The sequence below is a fragment of the Rousettus aegyptiacus genome, unplaced genomic scaffold, assembly GCF_014176215.1.
Source record: "Rousettus aegyptiacus isolate mRouAeg1 unplaced genomic scaffold, mRouAeg1.p scaffold_m13_p_6, whole genome shotgun sequence".
NCBI classification, from domain to species: Eukaryota; Metazoa; Chordata; class Mammalia; order Chiroptera; family Pteropodidae; genus Rousettus; species Rousettus aegyptiacus.
In genome coordinates this window covers 16,348,175-16,371,771 of record NW_023416309.1, presented here as the reverse complement: position 1 = coordinate 16,371,771, position 23,597 = coordinate 16,348,175, and the positions used below count along the sequence as shown (strand labels likewise).

The 23,597-nt window shown below is 44.2% G+C and overlaps 1 protein-coding gene across 1 annotated transcript in view; it reads left to right on the top strand.

Annotated features, from left to right (window-relative positions):
• Positions 1 to 20,180: 20,180 nt before the first annotated feature.
• The window catches only part of LOC107498212 (core histone macro-H2A.2), a 44,841-nt gene continuing 41,424 nt past the window's right edge, over positions 20,181 to 23,597 (top strand). The window contains exon 1 of the mRNA XM_016121033.2: positions 20,181 to 20,471. The gene's annotated coding sequence lies outside the window, so the exon portion shown is untranslated. The remainder of the gene's footprint in view (positions 20,472 to 23,597) is intronic.

Below are 23,597 nucleotides of genomic sequence, written 5' to 3'. Positions count from 1 at the left end.
AACTGATATTAAGCCATACATTTGTGTCATTTTCTATATGTAAGTATTATGTTCTAACATAAAGTTTTTAAAAACAATAGAAAGTGATTTTTGTGTATGAACTACATAGAAATGCTTTGAATAAAGGCAGGAAAGATATAAAACAAAGTGTTAACAGTGGTTATTTTATGGATGTTGAGATTAAGAGTGATGTCTACTTTTCTATTTTTTCCAAAATACCTACAATGAATATTATTTACTTCTGTAATTAGAAAATAAATAAATAAATAAAACCAATAAATACTTAAAATGGAACTACTTCATCCACAAACTGTGTATATGGTCCTTGGAAGCAAAATCCATACCTAGACTCATTTCACTATCCTTATTTCTTTAATTTGATTGTTACTCTTGCCCATTCCTATATCAATTGATTTGTGGTATGTGCTAACAACTATAAGCTAGTAAAGAGCAGGCATATAAAAATTTGTATGTACAGATCTGAATTAAAGACAGCTAAAATCACATTTTTATTAATCCATTGTTCTAATTAATAATAATATTTGGCTGAGAGTTGGAGGATAAGGAACAGTTATCCCAAAGCCAGGGCTGATAATCAGCTATGCTGGAAGTTTCTCTGGAGACTCTGGCATTGTCCAAAAGATTTCATGATCATTTTGTAAACCGGAAGACTGAGGTATTGCATTTACAAATTCTATAGAAAGACCCGTGTTTTCAGTATTCTCAAAAGAAATATCAAGTGCCTCTAAATTTCATCTGACACAAACCTTATGCCTGAATTAGCAGTACTGAAGAGAAATTTTCATTCATAAGGCTAATCAGCTCTCGGTTCTGTTTCTGTAAATATGCTTGCTTCCTTTTTGTTTGATCTGCCTAAGCTACAAATGTAACTGTTTGTACCCCCTAGCAACTCCCAAGCTTTGCAACACTTTGTAACTGCCGGTAGCCCATAGCAACTCCTCCCCTTGTCACACAATGTAACTACCTGCAACCATAGCAACTCCCGCCTGCTTTGTAGCAGCCTAAGTTCAAATTACCCAATCAAGCGTGCCAAAAAGGATCTATATAAGGAATGTTGCAACTGAACTCCAGGTCCAGATCTTCAGAGCACTAGCTCCTCTAGGACCGCCAGCATAATAAACCTGAGTTCTCCAACTCTCCGGGTGCTGCTTGGTTTCTCACCAGTCTGATTTTGAATCTTTTCTGTAACATTTCTGGAGGCCCCAGCGAGATTCCAACCATGCCGGCTTTTCAAGCCACTGGACCGGTGGCTCACCTGGCTGGGGTGGAGGGGCTCTGAGATGAACGAGGAGTCACGCCATCTGATGAGTATTCTGGGTTCTCTTTTGGACCAGTGCCCTGACTCTCGGGGTGGCTGAGCCCCCAACTGGACTCATAGAAGGGACAAATCAACTCACCAGGAATGGCCACAGGATAAGGTAAGGTCCTAGGATCAGCCCCCAGTCAGGTCCCATCTCTGGATGGAAGAGGAGCTTGATCACCATCTAGTCCTCAGTTAGAAGACATTGGTCAGGGTCTTCCCAGTGGGGGAAGACATCAGGGTCTCCAAAAAGGTGGGAGGAGACATCAGGTTAGGGCCTTTCAAAAGGGAGGAGGCAATGTTTTAGCCTGATGTACAAATGAGTGAATGAATGAGCGGCTTGGCAGGCTTAATCAGTCAGGTACCCTTAAGGTCCACGGCTGGGCACCCTTAAGATCTCCTAAAGGCTACAGAGTTTGTGTGGGCTCATTCTGTAGTTCCGTGGTGTACAGCATATGCTCCAGGGCGGCATTGGACTAGTGTTGGATCATAAGTCACAAAGCTGAGTCCGCTACAGCTAAGCATCACCTAAGTCCCTTCGGTACACAGCCAGATGAGTATCTGAATGGTCTCCTCTTTGGAGAGGGCATGCACTCTTGTTTGTCTTTACGTCACTGTCACAGGGTGGAATGTGTTTGGTTATCACTGAGAAAAAGGAGGCCCAACCACCCTCCAGAGAGTAACCAACCATCCTCCACAGGTTAAGAGGAGTGGCTGCTTACTCTCCACAGAACAGGTTAAGGAATAGTGGGAAGTTGCATGAAAGAGAGTGAGCACTGAATGACTGAGGCGTGGCCTTGCCACAAAGGGAGAGTTGAGCCCCAATCCGCAGTTCCCTGGCAAATCTCATATGGCTAAAGGTGGTGTCACTGGATCTCCTCGAGGAGTCTACTCCAATGATCTGGTTTGGGGGTTTATACTGACCTACCAATTCTAAGAAGCGCCTAGAAAATCCTCACAAGGGGTGCAGCCGGAGATGGCCGAAACTAGTGACGTCTTCTCCAAAGCTTCCCCAACCCTATCCACCAACCCTCTGTGTGGCGTGATTGTTGTCTGTCGTGGGAGGCATGGGGGCGGGAGGGGTTCCTCTAAGTCGACTGTCTTAAATTATAAAAATGTTTAAGAAATGTTTCTCAGAGGATTACGGGGTCAAGCTAACCCCAGGAAAGCTTAGTATTCTTTGTGAGCTTAAATGGACTACCTTTGGGGTAGGATGGCCCCCGAAAGGGACCCTAGACCTCCCCACTGTGAGAGCTGTGTACCGGGTAGGGGCATGGTCCCCTGGACATCCAGACCAGTTTCTGTACATAGATTCATGATTGCAAATCACCACTATGGTGCCCCCTTGGGTCCAGTTCTGTGCAAATAGGCAGGGACAGAGTAAAGTACTTGTGGCCCAACTGACTCAGGGAAGGAACAAGGAGGAGCCAGCAAAAATAATCCACCAAGAGGATCCCGAAGGAGAACCTATCTTCCCACTGCCGTACATCCCAGCAGCTCCACCAGTACCTGCACAGCCACTCTACACACAATTGCCAGACAGCTCTCTGTCATCAGTGCCTTCACAGCCCCAACAACCCAAGTGACCACCAAGCCTGAACCCACGGCACCTTCACTCGGCCATGCAACCAGTTCAGCAATTTGCAGCCCTTCAGATGCCCCTCTGAGAGGCGCAAGGTCCCTTCGAGATTGGAGAGGATGGCACACTCCAGCAAGGCCGCCCTGTCCTCTACTATCAGCCATTCGGCACAACCGGCCTCCTCGACTGGAAGCAGCACACTCCATACTATTCAGAGAAACCCCAGGCAATGACTGACCTGCTCAAGTCCATATTCCTAACTCATCAGCCTACCTAGGATGACTGCCATCAACTCCTCCTAACCCTCTTCGACACCAAAGAATGATGCCTGATTCTGTCAGAAGCATGAGAATGGCTTCAAGGACAAGCACCAGATGGTGTACTGGACCCTGTATCATGGGCCTCAGAGGCTGCACCAGACGCCAAGCCCAATTGGAACTTCAATGTCCCACATGGAAGAGAGTCTCTTGACGAGTACCAGCAGGCCATACTGCAGAGGGTAATAATAGCTGGGGCTTGGAAGCCAACAAACATGTCAAAAATGGCAGAGGAACTCCAGAAGCCAGATGAGTCACCCACAGAGTTCTATGAGAGACCGTGGAGGCGTTCCGGGTATATACCCCTTTTGACCCTGAAGCACAAGAGAACCAGTGCATAGTCAATGCAGCATTTATGGCACAGTCCTTCACTGACATCCACTGCAAGCTTCAAAAATTAAAGGGCTTTGCTGGGACGAACACCACCCAGCTACTGGAGGTCGCAAACAAGGTGTTTGTAAACCACAACCAGGAGGCCCAAAAAGTAGCTGACAAACGGATGAAACAAAAGGTGTCCCTGCTGGCAGCTGCATTAGGGAACCTGGGTCCAATACAATAGACTGCTGCTCCCCCACGGAAGAGAGAAACCAAAAGAAGACCCCCACTTCGCTGCGACCAATGCACCTACTGCAAAGAGACTAACCATTGAAGAAACGAGTGCCCTCATTGTAGAAAAATGCCTGAAAGGCCGAAGAAGTTCAGTCAACTTCGTAAAGGAAAGTACCAGCCTGAGCCAGTCGTCCAAGAAGGCCAGGCTGAAAAACAATCAGACTAGGAATGACCGAGATCCCTGATCCTAGGCCCCCAGGAGCCTACTGTCATAATAGATGCTGGAGGCTGAACAATGACTTTTATGGTGGACACTGGGGCTGAACACTCTGTGGTAACCACATCTGTGGCTCCTCCCTTGGATCGAACAGCAACTATCATTGGGGCCACAGGGGACCAAGTCGCCCGCTCATTCTGTAAAGCCTACTCATGTCAGTTAGGGAGCCACCTAGTGACTCATGAGTTCTTGTACCTACCAGAGTGCCCCATTCCCCTTTTGGGTAGAGATTTATTAACAAAGCTTGGAGCACAAATCACCTTTACCCTAGGGAAGCCCACACGTCTTACACTGAGGAGCCAGCCTACTCTAATGATGCCTGTGACTGTGTCCAGGGAGGATGAATGGCATCTTTATTCTCCAGAAGGAAAACAAATAAATCCAAACAGTCTGCTAGAAGAGTTCCCTGCTGTCTGGGCAGAAAGGGGGCCTCAGGTCTAGCCAAAAAGCATGCACCCATTGTGGGAGACCTGAGACCAGGAGCCTCCCCTGTCACACAAAGGCAATATCCAGTGCTGCGGGAAACACACCTAGGAATTCAGGACCACATACAGTGTTTACGTGATACCAGAATCCTAGTCGAGTGTCAGTCACCTCGGAACACTCTGCTTTTGCTGGTCAAGAAACCTTGAGGGAATGACTATCGTCCCGTCCAGGACCTCTGCATTATCAGCAATGCAGTGGTCACCATCCATCTGGTGGTCCCAAACCTGTACACCCTCCTGAGTCTCTTACCTGCTCAATCAAGCTGGTTCACATGCCTCAACTTTAAAGATGCTTTCTTCAGTCTCCAGTTATTACCAGCTGACCAGCCTTTGTTCACTTTCGAGTGGGAAGACCCACACACCAGGAGAAAAACGCAACTGACCTGGACTCAACTGCCTCAGAGCTTCAAGAACTGAACCACACTATTTGGCAAAGCCCTGGCTGCAGATCTGGCTGCCTTCCCTGGAGAGACTTTGAACTGCACTTTACTCCACTATGTAGATGACCTGCTGCTGGCTAGCCCCACCCAAGGAAACTGTTGGAAAGATACTAGAGCCTTACTGGCCCTACTCTCTACCACGAGATACAAAGCATCATGGAAGAAGGCTCAAATCTGCAAACAGGAAGTCAGATACCCTGGGTTCATCATCTTGGAAAGACGTTGGCACTTGAACACGAAAGGAAACTGGCCATCTGCTCAATACCTCAGCCAAACATCAAGCAAGGGGTTCATGAATTTCTAGGGGTTGCCGGATTCTGTTGGATCTGGATACCAGGTTTCTCTGAGATTGCCAAGCCACCATATGAGGCCACAGTAGGGTCTGGTAAAGACCCTCTAGAATGGGACTCCAACAAGAAAAAGCTTTCAGAGAAATAAAGAGACTCTAAACCAGCACCCCAGCATTAGGACTACTGGATGTGACATGGGACTTTAACCTCTTCATGCATGAGAAGAATCACACTGCACTGGGAGTCCTCACACAAATAGTTGGGCCATGGCGACGCCCGATTGTATATTTGTCCAAAGGGCTAGATCTGGTGGCTGTGGGATGGCCCCTGTATCTCCAGGACTTAGCTGCCATGGTAGTCCTGGTCAGAGAAGCAGACAAGCTTATGCTGGGACTAAATATAAATGTAAAGGTCCCCCATGCTGTAACTGCATTAATGAATAATCAAGGACATAAGTGGCTGACCAATGCCAGAAAAACTCATTATCGGGGACGGCTTTGCAAAAATCCAAGAGTCTATATGTACTGTATGTACACTGAAACTGTACGTACATTGAACCCTGCTACATTTCTGCCCACTGAGGAGGGGCGTCCTGACCACGATTGTGAGGAGATCACGGATGAAGTTTACTCAAGCAGGCTAGATCTGACAGATGTTCCTCTTCAGGACCCAGAACTGTAATTGTTCACAGATGGGAGCAGCTTCATCCATGAAGGACAGCGCAAAGCCAGCTACGCAATAACAACTACCGATGAAGAAATCAGAGCTGAGGCTCTGCCACTGGGCTAGTTGTCACAGTGGGCCGAACCGTAGGTACTGATCCAGGCACTGCGACAAGCTGAAGGGGAATGGGCCAATATCTACACCAACTCAAGGTATGCCTTTGCTACCTTGCACATACATGGGGCCATTTATAAGGAGAGGGGATTACTGACAGCGAGAGGAAAAGAAATCAAGAACAAAAAAGAAACCCTCCAACTGTTAGAGGCAGTTTGGAAGCCTTTTAAAGTGGCAGTCATTCACTGCAAGGGCCATCAGAGAAGAGTCAACTCTGTCAGTAGGGGAAACCAACTAGCAGACCAAGCAGCTAAGGAGGCTGCCCACTAACCCAGGGCCACAACAGGTCCCCAGCCAATCTCTAAGGTTCAACTAGCATCACAATTGCCTCTATCCCCAAAATACACTAAGGGAGAAGAACAATGGGCTTCAAATGAAGGGGGAACCAGGAGGAAGGAGGGCTGGTGGGAGCTTCCAGATCAGAGACTCTTTATTCCCGCTGCATTGGCAGTTCAGCTAGTGAAACAACACCATGAATTAACCCATCTAGGAAAGGCTTCTTTAGAAAGCCTATTAGGCCGCTACTATTTCATACTCAAACTCCTAATCCTGTACACCCAGATCAGTGCTAAATGTGTGATTTGTGCAAGAAACAACGCTGGCCAAAGACCAAGGTACAATCCAAGGGTGCAGACAGTTGGAACTATGCCATTCAAAGACCCAGAAGTTGACTTTACTGAGGTCAAGCCCTGCAGGGGCCACTGATACTTGATTGTATTGGTTTGCACCTACTCCAGATGAGTCGAAGCTTTTCCTACATGCACTAAATAGGCACAAGAAGTAGCTAGAGCATTATTAAGAGAAATCGTTCCAAGATACAGGCTACCCCTCTTTATAGGATCAGACAATGGACCTGCCTTTGTGTCTGAGACAGTTCGGACCTTGTCCAAAGCTATAGGAATCAAATGGAAGCTCCACAGGCAGCAGAGTTCAGGGAAAGTTGAACGCATGAACTGGACCCTCAAAACCATGCTAGCTAAGCTTTGTCAGGAAACCCAATTACCTCGGATTGAATTGCTGCCTTTGGCTCTACTCCGAATGGATGCATCCTGAGGCCTTCAGGCTACTCCTCTTTTGAAATCCTTTACGGGAGACCTCCTCCAGTGATAAGGCAGTTAAAAGGAGACCCTCCATTAAAGGCTGACCTGGAAGTGTCCCAACACCTTCAGGCCTTGGGGAAGATCCTCGCCACATCGCTCAGGAAACTTTAAAAAGGGCCCCTATCCCTTTAGGCAATTGGGCCCACTCCTTTCAGCCAAGAGATGAAGTATGGGTTAAGGGCTGGAAGAAGGAGCCGCTCCAGCCAAGCTGGACAGGCCCTCACACTGTTATATTAGCAACTCCCACTGCTTTATCCGGGTGTGAATTCTACCACACCCGGATAAAGAGAGCAGCAGCATCTCCGAAAAACCGGGAGACTTGGACTGCAGAGCCTCTTTCTGGATCACTCTGAATCATGTTCCAGAGGCAGCAGAAATCCACCTGAGATCTCTGGCCGTGCTCTGGCCACCCCCAGAAGCTGGCCAGTCTATGCATGACAGAAGCTTGAGGATCAACCATCCAGACTGTTCAGATGTTCAACATGGTGGCTCCTGTAGAAACCCCTTTCTTGGATGGCACAGATGAATCCCACCAACCCTTGTAAGTTGACCCTGAGAAAGACAACATGCCCTGTTCCAGCCACCAAACGCAAGCTGGCTGGTTCACCCAGGGCCAATGCCTGAGGAATCTCATCATGGGGCTCCTTATAATAGGGCCCTGGGGATAGAGGGAAATTAGGGCAGAGAACTGTGAACCGTGTACCCATGTCACCAAAGAAGGTCAAAGAATTTCCACTGCCTTACTTTTCTATAGCTATTATGAATGCCAAGGAACTCAGAAAGGGACTCGTACCTATAACCAGACTCAATATTCAGTATGTGACCCAGGAAATAACCATCCTTATGTATGTTATAGCCCAAATGACCCTCCCACTAAAACAGTTTTGAAATAAGAGTAGCTTTAGGGGACTGGGGAAAATGGACAGATGGACCTGCGTTGGCCCAGGCTAGAGTACAAGGAAACCCCAGTCAGATTACCCTAAAGTTTGATGCTTGTGCTGCTGTGAGTGAGGGCCAATTGGAGGAAGGGAGATCCTGAAGATCGTTCAACAGAAAAAAAAGCTACAGGACAGAAGAGAGGTATATATGTCCTCACAGCTTCACGTGTGGAAGAAGCTGTGCCTATTGGTCATGTGTCTTATGGGCTGCTTGGGAAAAAGACAGCACCACCAACAAGAAAGAGATGTATGTAAAAAGGGGGTAGCTCTATCAAACTGTGCCACAATAAGTGCAATCCATTAGAACTAATCATAACCAACCCCCTGAACCCCCGTTGGAAGTCTGGAGAAGTATTAAGACTTGGCATTGACGAGATGGGGCTAAATCCCTATGTTGAAATCCATATCAAAGGTTAAATACTAGATTGTTCAGCTTGGGCCTTTCAGGTTTATGAGTCCTTCTATAAGGAAGTAACTGAACTGCTACCCTCACCACTACAATCAACTAAAAACTTATTTCTCAAAATGGCTGAAGGAATAGCTCACTCCCTAAATGTCACTTCTTGCTATGTATGTGGGGGAACTCTAATGGAGGTATATGGCCGTGGGAAGCTACAGAATTAGGTCCCGCCAAGGCAATACCAAATATAATGGCCCCACACACCTCTGATGATGGTCAATGGATTTTAAAATATACTATTACAAGACAATACTGCCTGGCTAGAGGTGAGAGAAATCTCTCAGAGTCAGTCAGAAACTTAATTTGCCTAGGCCAACGATATCGTAATGCCACCTCCAAACAAAGTGTGTGGTGGGGAAACAGGACAGAAAGAAATCCATACGCCAGATTCCAGAGCTAATTAGAGCCTGGCAGGACCCAGGCAGGGTCCAAGACAGGATAACCCTATGTGGGCTTTACTGGATTTGTGGAAACAAGGCCTACATCTGCCTCCCCAAAAATTGGGAAGGGAGCTGTGTAATTGGCATGATAAAGCCTTCTTTTTTCTCTTACCTCTGAAAACGGGGAACTGCTTGGTTATCCAGTCCCACAATACTTATAATGGGTGAAAAGAGAACTCCAAATAGGGGATTGGGAGGATGATCAATGGCCCCCAGAGCAAATAATCCATTACTATGGGCCTGCCACTTGGGCAGAAGATGGATTTTGGGGATACTGTACCCCCATTTACATGTGAAACCAGATCATCCAACTGTAGGCAGTCTAAGAAATCATTACTCATGAGACTGGGAGAGCCCTGACCCTCCTTGCATATCAACAGACTCAGATGAGAAATGCCACCTACCAATACATGTTAGTACTAGACTATCTATTAGCAGCAGAAGGAGGCATGTGTGGAAAGTTCAATCTCACCAACTGTTGCCTGCAATAGATGACCAGGACCAGGCAGTTGAGAGCCTTGTTGAAAAAATGACGAAGCTGGCACATGTGCCCGTGCAAATATGGCATGGATGGAACCCCAATAGCCTTTTGGGGGGATGGTTCTCTACCTTTGGGGGCTTTAAGACCTTAGGTGGAATAGTACCACCCCCTCCTCGGGGCCTGTCTCCTTCTCCCTTGTCGCCTCTTGTCGTCCAGTCGATTACTTCCATCATAGAGGCTATAGTAGAGAGAAAGACTGCAGCAAAGGTCCTTATGCTGTAGAATTACCAGCCCCTGGCCCAGGGAGATCAAAAGGTTGATGCCCTATGAGAATTTAAATGGGCATCAAAAGGGGGGAATGAAGAGGTATTTTCATTCAAAAGGCTAATCAGCTCTCTGTTCTGTTTCTGTAAATGTGCTTGCTGCTCAGACTGTACTGGAAACTGACTAAAGACTCACCCTCCCTTTTGTTTGATCTGTCTAAACTACAAATGTAACTGTTTGTACCCCCTAGCAACTCCCAAGTTTTGTAACACTTTGTAACTGCTGGTAACCCATAGCAACTCCCGCCAGCAGCCTCAGTTCAAATTACCCAATCAGGCCATGCCAAAAAGGGTCTATATAAAGAATGTTGCAACTGAGTTCCGGGCCCAGATCTTCAGAGCACTAGCTCCTCTGGGACAGCGGGCCTAATAAACCTGAGTTCTCCAATTCTCCAGGTGTTGCTTGGTTTCTTGTTAGTCTGATTTTGGATCTTTTCCGCAACATTTCCCCCCAAACAAGAATAAGCCTAAGTTAAGACTGCCACAAGCCTCTAAGCTCACCAAGAGGCTGTATTCTAAAGGAAGAAAAGTCAACACATGAAAAATACCCGGTTTGACTAGAAATCTGAGGACCTGACAAAGACACGGCGTACTATAAACTTAATTGCTCGCAGAGCAAGCAGGAAAGTGAAAAATATACACAGAACATCTGTTGTTTGTGAATGACTAAGGTCGGGTCAAGTAAGATTAACTACAAAGAATATCAGCATTATAGCATTTCCCAAGAAAACATCTTATGCATTCAAAAGATTAGCAAAGAAACTATAGTGCACTTACAAAGGGGAAAGAAAGCAAATAATGCCTACTTTGATTCTTGATTTTTTTTTTTTAGATTTACAAACGTGAAAAAGAATGTGGAATGACACATTGGATGTCATGTGCTCTAAGTATAATGTGGAGTTTATTTCATGATAACAGAATTCAAAAATTGGGATTTTATCTAACTTTGAGCAATATAAGAAAATTTTAAATAGTTCCAATTGAATTCATTTGAATTGTTAACACACATATCCATTTTAAGGATATGTAAGTACAAGATAAAGGTAATCTGAGCACTCAGATTTCTATTTTCTGCTTTGAAAATAGAAATATATACATGTGAGGGTTAGTCTACAGAGTTTATTCTAGAAAATATGAGAGCCTCTGATGGGTGAACACTTGCTTCTTTGGATTATGTACTATAATGTCCTGAACATAATTTTCATTACAAATGACCATATGGGTTACCAAAGCAAACATATATATCATTGCAACACTCCGTAGTAATACATACAGTCCCTTAAGCCAGCTCAAAGATGGATAATGTAGAGCTAAAATAATTTCCTATAAAGAGGACCACTAGCAACCCTTAATAGCCCAGGGTCCCCAGTGGCACATATAAAGCAGGATTCCTAGAGCCTGAATTTCAGCAGCCACCGTGGAAAGAAAGAAACGTTTTGGAGCAGTGCAGGAAACCATGCTGTTCAGAACTGGCTGTTTCTGAACCAATGGTTTCTCATCTCAATGAGCAGCAGCTGTCATAGCCAATCTGCAGGGACATCTTGTTGAAAGTTCCTAAAGATCTTAATTGTAACCATCCCCTCTGGCTCCAAGTAAGCTTCTTCTTTCTCACTTGTCATATTATTTAGGAACACTCAATTTTATTATCATCAGCACAGAATGAAGTGGAGAATATCCTCATCGAACAAGCTGGATGAAAGGAACAACCAGAAAGAGAGGCAGCATGGTGCACTAGAAAGAGAACTGGGCTTCCTGACAAAACTGGACTCAAGGACAGGCTGCTGCAACCTTGTACAGATATAATCACTTCACCAGTAAATGCGTAATAACACAATCTGTCAGTCATAAATCTATGAGTATAATGTAAGAGTCTAGGTAAATCTGTTTAATATAATTCTTTGAAAAGTATCTTTTTGTGAAAATAATTGCATATAAGTAAAGAGATTGGACCATTTTCATTTCTCTGCATAAAACCCAACTGCAAAATATTTTGTTTGTATTTAGGAGTCTATTCTAGCCTATGATATATGATATATGATATGATACGATACAATACAATATGATATATATACACACTGTACACATACACAAACACACACACACACACACAATGATGGTGACATAAACTGGGGCAGTGAGGTGAAATGGAAGGAACCTTAGGATCTATCAGAAAGCCCCAGTTCTGATGCCTGCTGGGCCATTAACTGGCTGTGTGACTTTGAGCCACAAGACAAGGTTAGAAGACAAGTCTCTCTGAGGCTGTGAAGTAAGTGTGCCTCTTGCCAGAGAAATTCTCAGAGAAGGCTGGAAGAGGAAGGGAAGAAGGTTCTCCAGGTAAATGTCAATGATTTGTTGGGAAAGGCTGTTGTTCATGCTTTCTCATTCAAAAGTCTTGTTTTTATGTACATCCTTGGTTTTAAAAGTCTAACCAGCTGTCCTGTTACACAGTAGGGGAAATAAAAATGCTGCTGTGTAAAGTGGTTGTGTTGATGAGTGGAGCCAAGGGGGTCCTGCTCCAGAAGATCGGGAAGAATGAGTCTTTCTGCTCTAGGGTCTCCCCCAACAAATTATCAATTGTACATGCACAGTTATCAAGGGAATCCTCCAAAAACATGACTCTAAGACCATCCACACTCCCAACCATATAGAAACTCCCAGATCTCACTACTTAACACAGTAAGTACCAAGCCCTTATGCTTATTTCAAGGCTCCACATATCAGGTCCTCAACTTGCCATTCCAAAGACACCTTCCTGTTAAGTTGCTCTCTGAACATGCAATGACACACCTGGCTGGCACATCGGCCACACTCACAACTGGCCCATCTCCAGCCTCTGCCTCTAAACCTCTTCTTCTCATCTCTACCCACTGATACCCCAACATCCTTCCACATTCAGCTCACGTGCTATCTCCTTCATGAAACTCTCTATCAAGATGTTTGGAGGAAAGGGGGTGGGAGCCAGAGAGATCTGTCACCACTTGATAGTTTCAGCACTGCAAAGGCAGTATACATACATATTGCAAAGGCAAGCAAGCATATATAGGGTCTGAAAACCAGCATTATTGAGCTTCTTCAATAGTGGCACAGGCGGTCTAATAAAACAGTGAAACTTCAGCCACTGGGGTGCTAAAACAGAGGTTAGGTGACCATCTGTCCAGGCTATCACAGAGGGAATTCCCACACTGGGCAGGATATTAGACTGGATGACCACATGTCCCCTGTCTTTCTGGTGGTGTCATGGCCATGGGTTGTAAACAATGTTTCAAGATAGAGGTAATTCTTGCTTAAAGTCCAGTTGTGTTTCTCTAATCTCACCTGCCTGTTTTAATTTTTTCATTAAAAAAAAAATCAGATAAAACATTTTATGAAGAAGTAGAGAGAAATAAAGGAAAAAGCAAAGATTTAGGAGTTGGCCTAAACATGGATTTGAATCTTTGCTTTGACAAGTTGTATAACCTTTAGAACAAACATTTTAAGACAATTACAAAAACAGAAGTTGGTACCTGCCCATTCTTAACCACTATTACCATTTTATAGATGAGGAAACTAAGACTCAAAAGAGATTCTATCACTTGTCCAAGGTGTCACACAGTGTCCATGAACCATCTGAATAAAAATAAGTTGGAGATATGGCGGTGTGCCAATAGTTCATCTATTCACCCGAAAAAGAGATGTATTTATTCCTCTACTGCTTACCCTTTATGAACCTTTTATTTCCATTACGTGAAAAAGAGAAGAAACTTTAATTCTACATATAATGAAGGGTCTCCTCCAGTTAAACATGGCAGATAGAACACATGCAATGGAATAGTCAGGATGCAAATGCTAACAATGACTTAACAAGATAGAGGTGTAATTCTCTTTCACACAACAGGGAGCATCAGCCACAGCTGATAAAGTGCCCACTATGTTGGGTACTCATATGCTTTTTTGTTGCTCAGCCTTCCCAGTGTCATTCTCTTCTAGATAGTTCACCACTATGGCCATGTTCCAGGCAACAGGGTGGAACATAAGTAATACTTGACCAGGATATATAAATCAAAAGTCAAAAAAGGTAGATGGTCCAAGGGATCCTTTCCCCCTGTGTTTCAGAGAAAAGGGAGAAAGAAAGAAGGGAGGGAAGGGAGAGAGGGAGAATAGAAAGAAGGGAAGTGGAAACCTATGTGAATAGTAAAGGTATGGCTGAGTTCTTTTTGGTGTGAACTCTCTCCCCTCTCACTCTGAGGACTCTTTCCCAACCCAAATGAAAAGGAAGGAATAAGTAGGTGAGGCAGGGAATGGTATGTTGAAGTCCAGTAGTGGACATAGGAATTCTTCTATAAAGGGCGGGGGCAGAGAACAAGCACAACGGTTGTTGAGAACCAGACCTGAGGAGGCCATAGCTGACAAGTTGCAGGAAGCCATGAGCTGCCCCACCCACACTATTCCCAAAGCCCATGCTCCTCGGCGCCTTGGCTGTATCAACTTCCTGCCCATGCAGTCCTTGCGGCAGTGCCACACTCTATCCCAGCACCCTTAGATCCCTCAAGAGCTGAGCTGAGGCCCAGCTTCCTGATGGAAAGGTTGGTAGCCCAAACCAGAGAGCAGAAGCCCTAGGTGAAGGCAACTTGCCCATGGGCCCTAGGATGCAGAGCTCCCAAGCAGACATGCCCTTAGAGGCAAACAAGATCAGGCTAACCGTGCTGAAACTTGTCTACTAATGGGAGTCTAGGACAGTGGCCACTTCAACACTACCAGGAGGTGTTTGTGGAAAGTGAAGTGGAGTGGCATCTGGGTATCTTCAAGGATTCAACAAGAGGTAAAGATGAATTTTAAAAACTAATTTTAAAGAGGGTTCTCTTCTCTTCAGGGCCAGGATCCTAGACTGTCAGCCTAAGACATACAACATATATTTCAGTGTCAGCCTTGTTCCTGGACCTTGGCTTATCAGGTGAGGACTTTCCTAGACCTGGAGATGGGCCCTTTCACTTTACCACACCAGCAGGAGATCCTGCATGGATACCTTCGCCAACATCTTTCCTCTGAGCCTGTGTGTCCACTCACTGCCTGAGACCTCAGCAGGCAGAAGTACATGTGCTGTCTTACAAACTGTTCCCTTTGGGGTTTGAAAATTAAGACTCCTCCAGAGTACCCTGGAAGCCAAATATGATTTCTGCCCACGAAGAAAAACATAGGAGAAAAGTAATCACTCCTAAGGACACAGAAGAAACTTGATCCTGCCTACCTTGGAGAGGGTAATTGGTAGCCTGAAACACGGGGGAAAGGATCTTTTGGACCATATACCTTTTTTGCCTTTTTATTTGTGTATCCTGGTCAAGTATTACTTATTTTTTTAAATGTTTGAAAAGTAAAAATAAAAGTAAATAAAATAAAAATTGGAAGGGGGTGGGGGGAGGGCAACCTCATTTAGCTAATTTTAAGAATGCTTTGGAAAACCAAAATGTAAGAATTGGTATTAACTTAAGAAATGTGCTCAGTGATAACTCCTAACTCTTGTTTACTATTTTTCATTGATAATTTCAAGGTGATTTCTGTACCTATCACCATGACCTGAGTTACCAGGTAGATCGCAAGCTTCGTAGGGGAAGAGAACATATCCCTTTGTACTTTTCATGTGACCTAACCCAGTTTCTTGAAGAGTACATATTTAAAAATATTAGATTCCATCCTGAGATAAATATCAAAAAATAAATAAACATTCACTCATACATCTCCTTTTTGTGTAGGGAGGATGGGAATGGGAGGCCTTTTCTTCCATTTCTGTTTCTTCAAGCCTAGAGTCCTTTTTTCTTTTAGTATTAACGGTAAGATCTAATTTTCAGTAAGGGTCATCAATGATGCCAAGAAAGCAAGTGGCCATGGTCATTCAATAGTTATCTATCCTCTTGTCCCCTAAAAACAAATCCAGAGCTTGAGTTCAAGCCCACAGTTCTAAGCCCACCCATCAGAGCAGTGAGCTATCATGTGGCCAAAGTTTTCTGAATGCTTTTATTTGGATATTTTTCCAGAAGAAACATGTTTCTCATGCAGCAATCTTAATAAATGCAACTGGGCTCCATTTCTTGGCTTTGAGGTAATGAAAAATTAATTACCATACTTTACAAGTAATAGTTTCCACTCACAGCACTCCCTTAGAAGTAAATATATCATAAATAGTTACTATTATACCAATGGCTGGTGGATTGGGCAGCCTGTCGTCCATAAATCTTTTTTCAACAGACATGTTATTTTTTCTGGGGAACAAACAGATTTGTTTTAGATCAGAGAGTCAACTGACAGATGGCCTTTGTGAAAACACACCATTTGTATAAATAAATTATAGTTTTACTATGGTATTCTGCTTTTGTGGATTTGGAAAAAAATCAATGCCCCCATTCTCTAGAATGGGTCTAAATTGTAAAGAAAAATTTTGTTTAGGTGTGAGACCACAATGCACAAATCTCCCGACACAGATGCTGAGGTCCAAACTCTAGATGCACGCTGCCACTTCCCATCACAATTGTCGTAAAGTGCTCTGCCTGGAGGTAACGGGATAATCTCTCAGAAAGCTCTGGCACCAAACTGAGCAAGATACCAACTGGCACACTCCCCTTAGCTCTGGATTCTGTTTTCATTAAATTTAATGACACCATGTGCCTTATTTTCCTAACCACAACTTTGCATAATTGGGGCTGACAATATATTTCTCTTAAAAACCCAAAACATTTCATTTTCTTTTTCAATATAGTTCATTGGTTAAACATTTGGTAGATTCCTTTAAAATCCAAATCAGCCTTAACTCTCAGCCTGCTGTAATCTCAGTCACTACACATCTTATACACACATAATACACAAGTCAAATATTTATTCATATAGGCATATATGCACAGATATGCATCTATGCACACATTACCCATCCATGTAAAGCCTGTTTTTCCAGAACCAAAGGGTCAGAACTTAGTATCAAAAGGGACATATTTTGTTGTTGTTTTTAAGAATGAGAACTAGTAAAATATTTCTTTTGCTAGGAGAGGAAGATGTTTAGCCAGAGATACTAAGAATGGGCTTTGTTGGTACAATGATTGCCTATGTGTCTTTTCTCTAAAGGCATTCATTATTCTTTTCCACAAATGATTAAGATCCTAAAACCACCAGTTCTGATCAAGGAAATAAATGTTTAACATAAATCATGTTCACTATTCAAAATACACCAACAGGAAAAACTTTGCATATTTTTAGCTAACAAAAAAAATTTAAGTCAGATTGCTTAGTATTTTCCAGGCTATAAGGTACATTTAGAAGCTGTACTTATTTCTTAGCATAGCCAGGTAATGTTTAGCTTGGTGCTTTTATAACCTCTGCATTTATAACCTCAGGCCCCCAACTTGCTATTTAGAGTTATGCCAGTTGGTGTCTTGATGGAATTAATATGGCATCTAGAATTGCCTTATGTACATTCAAAGGATTTAAACCAATGATTTCTACCTGGTTTTATAACATTCCCAAGGAATCTCAGGTTACCTCAAAGATCAGAAATCTCAAATAAAATTAATCTGGATATATAAATCTTATACACATATACTTACGTATGCCAGATATAAATATATACCTACATGATACAGTCCTCTGGAAGAGGCAAGGGTCAGGAAATCAACAGAGTAATTGCACACCAAGATGTTAGAAGGGCAAAATGATCACAAATTAAAATAGGTGTCATAAACTAAATTAGAACTGGTCATGGAAAATAAAAGCCCACTCAATTCATATAACATCATAGATTTGGATCATAAGAAAATAAAAAGGTTTGGGGGGATGAAATTATGGAGCTATTTTTAAAAGATGATTTTGTTGATTTACCATTAGACTTAATAGAATGTGAATCTAGGTGCATAGCTGATTAAATTTTTTCATCTCCTAATCACGCTACATGCCTTTCTCTAAGTGGAGAAGCAGTATCTCAATAAAATGTTCACTAGATATCCTTGTCACTAATGGAATCAACTCACAATCAATACATTTAATCATAATGCCCACTGTACAGTGTTGTTGCAAATATTAAATGTGTTAGTAGTAAAGGGAAAAGCACAATGCACATACTAAGCATTTAATAAGTGTAAACTCTTACTATCACTATTTATTATCCACATTGTCAGAGACTCCGAGCTAGAGGCCACTGCAGAACTTAAGATTACTGATGAATTCAAAGTCATGTTGACTACTTTAGATGTATTTTAAATACACGATATTGCGTTAAATTTTTGTTCATGTGTTAAATGTTCAATATTAAATATATATAACTTAATGACGTCTGCATATTAGGTTGCGTATTTGTCTCCCATGCATCCTGAGAAGTTTAAAATTGGTAGAAACTGCGTTAGGCTGGGTATCTGAAAATGCACTAGAGTCTGCCACGAATTACCTGCGTGGCCTTGGCTGAGTAACATCACCTCCTGTAAATGTAAATACCAGATTTCTTCCTATAACATAAACAGTTTGACCAGGTGAACTCTGATCTCTTCTATTCTAAGAACAAGAGTATTATGAAGCTGACACGCCTACTGATTCTCTGAGTTGAGACTGCATTATCTATTTGAAGAAACCAACCTGTAGAAAATGAGAGAATCCTGACTGTTAAGTTTCTTAGACCCAGCTTTCTCTGGATAGCATGTAACAAAATGCTAGCACATAAATGAAACAAATTACATAAAATGCACATGAAAATGACACCTATCATTTTTATTGGAAAGTTACGGGGGAAATGTGGATTTAATATATATTGATGAATTATTATTAAACTATATCTCAGTCAGCCTGGCTGATTGAGTCACAGGGTAGGAGTATTTTTCAAGCACTCCCAGAAGGCTCCTGAACCCTCCTGAATGTTGGCCTGGAGGTTAATGCTGATCAAAAATGGACACCAGAAATCTCTCTAAGTAGGGAGACAGGCACTTCCTCTAGGAAAAGGAAAATTGAAACCATTATGAGATGCCTCAGGGGTTCATTTGAAACCCTTTAAATATATGTCTTCGGAAAAGAGGACTTTATCCAACCTGGAGAGTACCTTCAAAGACAAAGAACAGCGAGGTCATACAGAGAGAGGGTAAAAAGAATTGGAAGACGAGTGAAGGAAGTCCCAATAAACTAAGACCACTGGGTTCAGAAGAGTTTGAGAAGCCCTATGAGATTTAAACAGAGCAAGTTTTATTTATATCTTAATGATACATGCATGATCTTTTGAGAAGTTGACTGATTTCAGAGCAAAATATTTAAAATGCACATGGTCTAAAGTGCTACCTACCAAATACATCAACAGCCCTGGTTAACTAGTATAATAAATCCAGAAGGCAGTGGACATCTGGGTTCTACCCCCTCAAGCAATTGGAGACTCTCAGTCGCCCCCAAGTTCCCCATTGCTAACATATTTATAAGTTTATAGGGGCAAATATACACAATACTACCAAATGGGGAGGCTTTGAAACACATCCATTTGGCCAATGCTAGGGAAATTGTGAGTTTCTCTTTTGTGAAAAGATCACAATATTGCCTCTCACAATCCTTTGACTCATCAGGGAGAAAGCAGGGGAAGCATGGCTGGCTCATAGCAAGTTAGCATTTCCCACTGAAATTAAACAAATTCCTTTGACTCACCCCCTGAGCCAGCCATGGAGCCCAGGCCAACATCTCGCGTTACAAAGGGCAGCGCCGGCTTTCAGTAGGAACAGAGTAACTACTAATCCCATTATTAACACCTAATATTATCCACCACACCATGGTAAAAATCTGTTTTCTCGAAACTAATAAGAATTAGTTCTTAAGACAGTAGCCTTGTACTAATCTTAATACATGCTGTTATTATAAATTAACACACTGTAAAGCAACCAAATTAAAAATCATGTCCATGCACATGATCTAACCCACCAAAACATACATCTGCTACTCCAAATATTACGCAACGCTGGATTCTAAATTGGTCTTAATTTATAAAAAAAAATCCCACAGGCATGGACATAAATTCTCAGTTCGTGGCTGTGGCCACCCTATGCTATCGTCCCAGTGATGGACACAAATGTTAATGTATTTATTATTATTTAAGAACACGAAAACGTATTAGGTGACATTTTTCTCTTTCACCTTCTAAGGCTTTCTCCAGAACTGCCCGATGAGCGCCCACGCCTTCTTCCACCAAAGGTGGATCCTGCTAACAGGAGATTCTGGATCGCGACCATAGCGCCTCTGTCTCCAGCTCTAGGGTAAGCCTCATCTTAGCAAGTGGCCCTCAGCTCATCCCACAGGTCCGCCAGCGACGCGGTGGCCACACGGTTTCATCATTAATGCTCCTGAAGGACAATAGCTCATCAAGCCCTACCGAAAGCCCCGGACCCGTCGCGGAGCCTGGGCTGGCGGTGGATGAGGCTGAGCGACTCCTCCTAGAGGTGGTTATGTGGAGAAGGAGCAATCCCTTCTCCCTCCTCCTCCTCCCCCCGCTACTATCCGCGGCCCGGAGAACTGCCGCTTGCCGCCATTGACACGCACAGATAGAACCTAAAGAAAGGCAAAGAGTCCTGCCCGGCACCGGCGCCGTGCGGGCCGAACCTGCGCCCGGGGAGCGGCGCGCAGAGTGCACCGGGCGCCGGGAGCAGGCGGCGCAGCACCAGGTGAGCCCGCCATGGCGACTGCATTATTGTTCGGGGGGCTTGAGGGTCTGGAAACAAAACCCACCGGGGGGGCAGTGCAGGGGCCAGGGAACCCCTGCCTCTCCCCGCTAAGTCCTTGCGGGCGCACCCCGGAAAATCGACCCTCCCCGCAAAAAAAAAAAGAAAAAAGAAAAGAAAAGAAAAAAAAAGAAAAATAATAATCAAGCTGCCCAACTTGCTTCCTCGGGAAATAAAGGGAGGGACTGCTAAAGAAGCGGTAAAATTCCTGCGGCCGGCGAGGAGCTGGGGCATCTTGGGCGGAGAGGGAGGGAGGAGGAGGGATGCGGGGTCCAGTGGCGGGCCCCGGACAAGGCTGGACCTGGAGGGAGTCGAGGGCTTCTGGGGATGCGGAGTTTGCGGCGCAGAACAGGGAAGAGGGAAGCGCCCGGTCGCCGGGGGAACCGGTCCGGAGACAGTGGGCTGCGCAGGGGACGAGGGAGTCCGGCAGGGCCGCTCGGGGGCCTCCGAGGGTCCCCAGGCTGGGCGCTGGCTGCCCCGGGCTGACAATGGAAGTGAGGCGGAGGGAAGGGACCCGGGCCCGGGGGCGGGCCGCGCCGGGGAAGGTCAAGCCGGGGACGCGGGGCGGCGGGGGCGAGGACGCGTGGACCCGAGCGCCGCAGGCGGCCGCGAGCCCCGGGCCGGCGCGAAGGAGGCTCGGGCCGGGCACTCCCCTCCGCTTCTCTTTCCGGGGCGCCCGGTGCCGACGCGCGCCGCGCTTTCCCCGGGAAATGGCGGCCCCTGCACGGCTTGCTTGGGGCAGTCCCGGGTTCCCGCTTTGCGCGGGAAAAAAAAATAATAAGGAAAGGGGGAATAAAAGTAAAGTGGTTGCGACGCAAGTTAAGGCTGCGCCGGGCGCCAGTCGTGGTGCTAATCGTGTGTGGGGCGCGGCGGGCGGGGACCGGCCCAGCCTCCCGGGGCTCTCAGCCCGCTCTCGAGGAGCACCCTAGTTACAGCCTCGCCCTCTTCCTAAATCGCGCCCGCGAGTGTCTTTCCCCACCTTTCCTCGTGGGGGCGCCCTCCGATCCTGCCCTCTTTGTTCCACACAACAATGGCTAAAAAGGAATTGAGCCCGCAAAGGGCCAAATGCGCCTCCTCTCCGGGTTTCCAGTCTCTGAAATGGGCTACCGCAGCCTTGGCTTAGGCCCGGTTACTCCTAATAAAAGGGGAGAGAAGAAATGGGTTGAGAAACCAAAGCACGGATCCATGTGTGTTTAAGGGGGTGCAGCGAGAACCACGGCCCTTTCTGTATTTCAGCAGCGCTGGTGAACCGAGATATCAGTCCAGCCTCGGCCAACCCAGGGGAATTCAAAACAGGGCCCAGGTCTACGAGTCCCAGACCTCAGGAGCCCATCCCCCTAAAGTCAGTCAATCTACCATTGCAAATGGTTTCCTCGCTTTTCTCATTTGTGTTTGTGTCGAAATAAAATTGTACCCTCGCTGGGCTGCACAGTTGCTACTGAAACAGTTCAATCCGTTAAAGAAAAAGAAACATTCTTAAGAGCGGAAATGTGCCTTCGTTTATGTTGTTTCTTATCTAGGACCAGGTCCTTTGTGAAACACACTAAGCTACACATAATTCTCAATGCGTTCATTTTTAACTGGGAGTTATCTCTTACCCCTTTGCAAAACTTATTTTCAAGTAAATGTTCAAAGTACCAAGATTTGGAATGCCAAAATTATCATCCAAATAAAAAGTTTCTCTTGAATCGTGTAATTCACACCTTTAAAACCTCTTTCCTGTATCTAAATTTCTTTTAAAAATATGCCCAGTTCTCCACTCGAGTTTTCCCTACCCTGTCACAATTCCTCCTCACCTGGTTCCATTTATTGCCATGCTTCAGACATTATTAATGGTTTCCTCTATTTCAAAACTCTACAAAAGAATTTGCCTCCGTGGATCCAGAATGTTCCAAAGATCCTGACCTTACTCCCTCACCATTCTATCTTCTGTCTAGTTCCCAGGGATTCTGAGGCGCCTATAGTCTGCTCTTTCCCAGTGGGTGGTACACCCTGCTAGCTATTGTCTGAGACAACCAGGTCTGTTTTCACCACCTCCTGCCAGCAAAGCAGGAGGGAATCTTGTCTTAGGCAACTTTAAATGAAAGATATCTAACTTCGTCAGGGGGAGTGATGTGCAAAAATTCAACCAACTTTCTTAAGAATGTTTTTCATTCTTAAGAAATCACCTCAAAGTTAGATGCAATCTTGGTAAATGCTTTTGAAGTGTGTTTTGCAGAGATTAGCAAAGAACTTATGGTTAGAGATCATTCAACAAGCCTTTCTTGGACACCAATTATTAAATATCTCTGAATGAGGGGATATATGCAAATATGAGGTTATCATGAACCTGCTCCCAGAGAGCTTTCATCTCCAAGCCTAGGAGATAAACTATATATACAGGTTAAAACAAGGTAAAAAGTGATTGATATGGCAAGCTGGTGGGAAAATGGGTACTTGCACATACTGCCGACAGGTGTGTAAATTGATAGAGCCAATTTGGAGGGCAGTCTGGCACTATTCAAATTAATAATATGCATCTTCTATGACCCAGCAATTCATTTTTTGGTATGGGTCCTAGAGATGCAGGCACATTTTGCACAGATTGTGTAATTCGCTGATATTACAGAGTTTTGGTAGCTCTGAAATTGAAAACACCTCATGGCCATCAACAGGGAAAGGCTAAGTAAACTCTGGTATAGCTATATTCTGGAAAATGAGGCAGCAATTAAAAAGAATGAAATAAGTCTATCTATACTGAGACAGAAAGGTCACCAAGACATAGTATTAATGAAAAAAGCAAATTGCAAAAGCATACATACTGTATGGTACCATTTATGTGAAAACAAAATAAAATTAAATTTGTAACTAACAAAACTTACATAAATGGACAAGGAGGGTATGGAATAAGAAATCCACTAAAAGAGACAAGAATTGGAGGAACTCTTGAGTTGTCATATTATTTATACCCATTTATAACCATGGTTATAATATTTGAAATTTTAAATATATTGCTTGGATAATTAAATACAATTAACAATTTAAAAATGATTGATAATGTGTAATAAAAGTCAAAATGTCACAACAGTT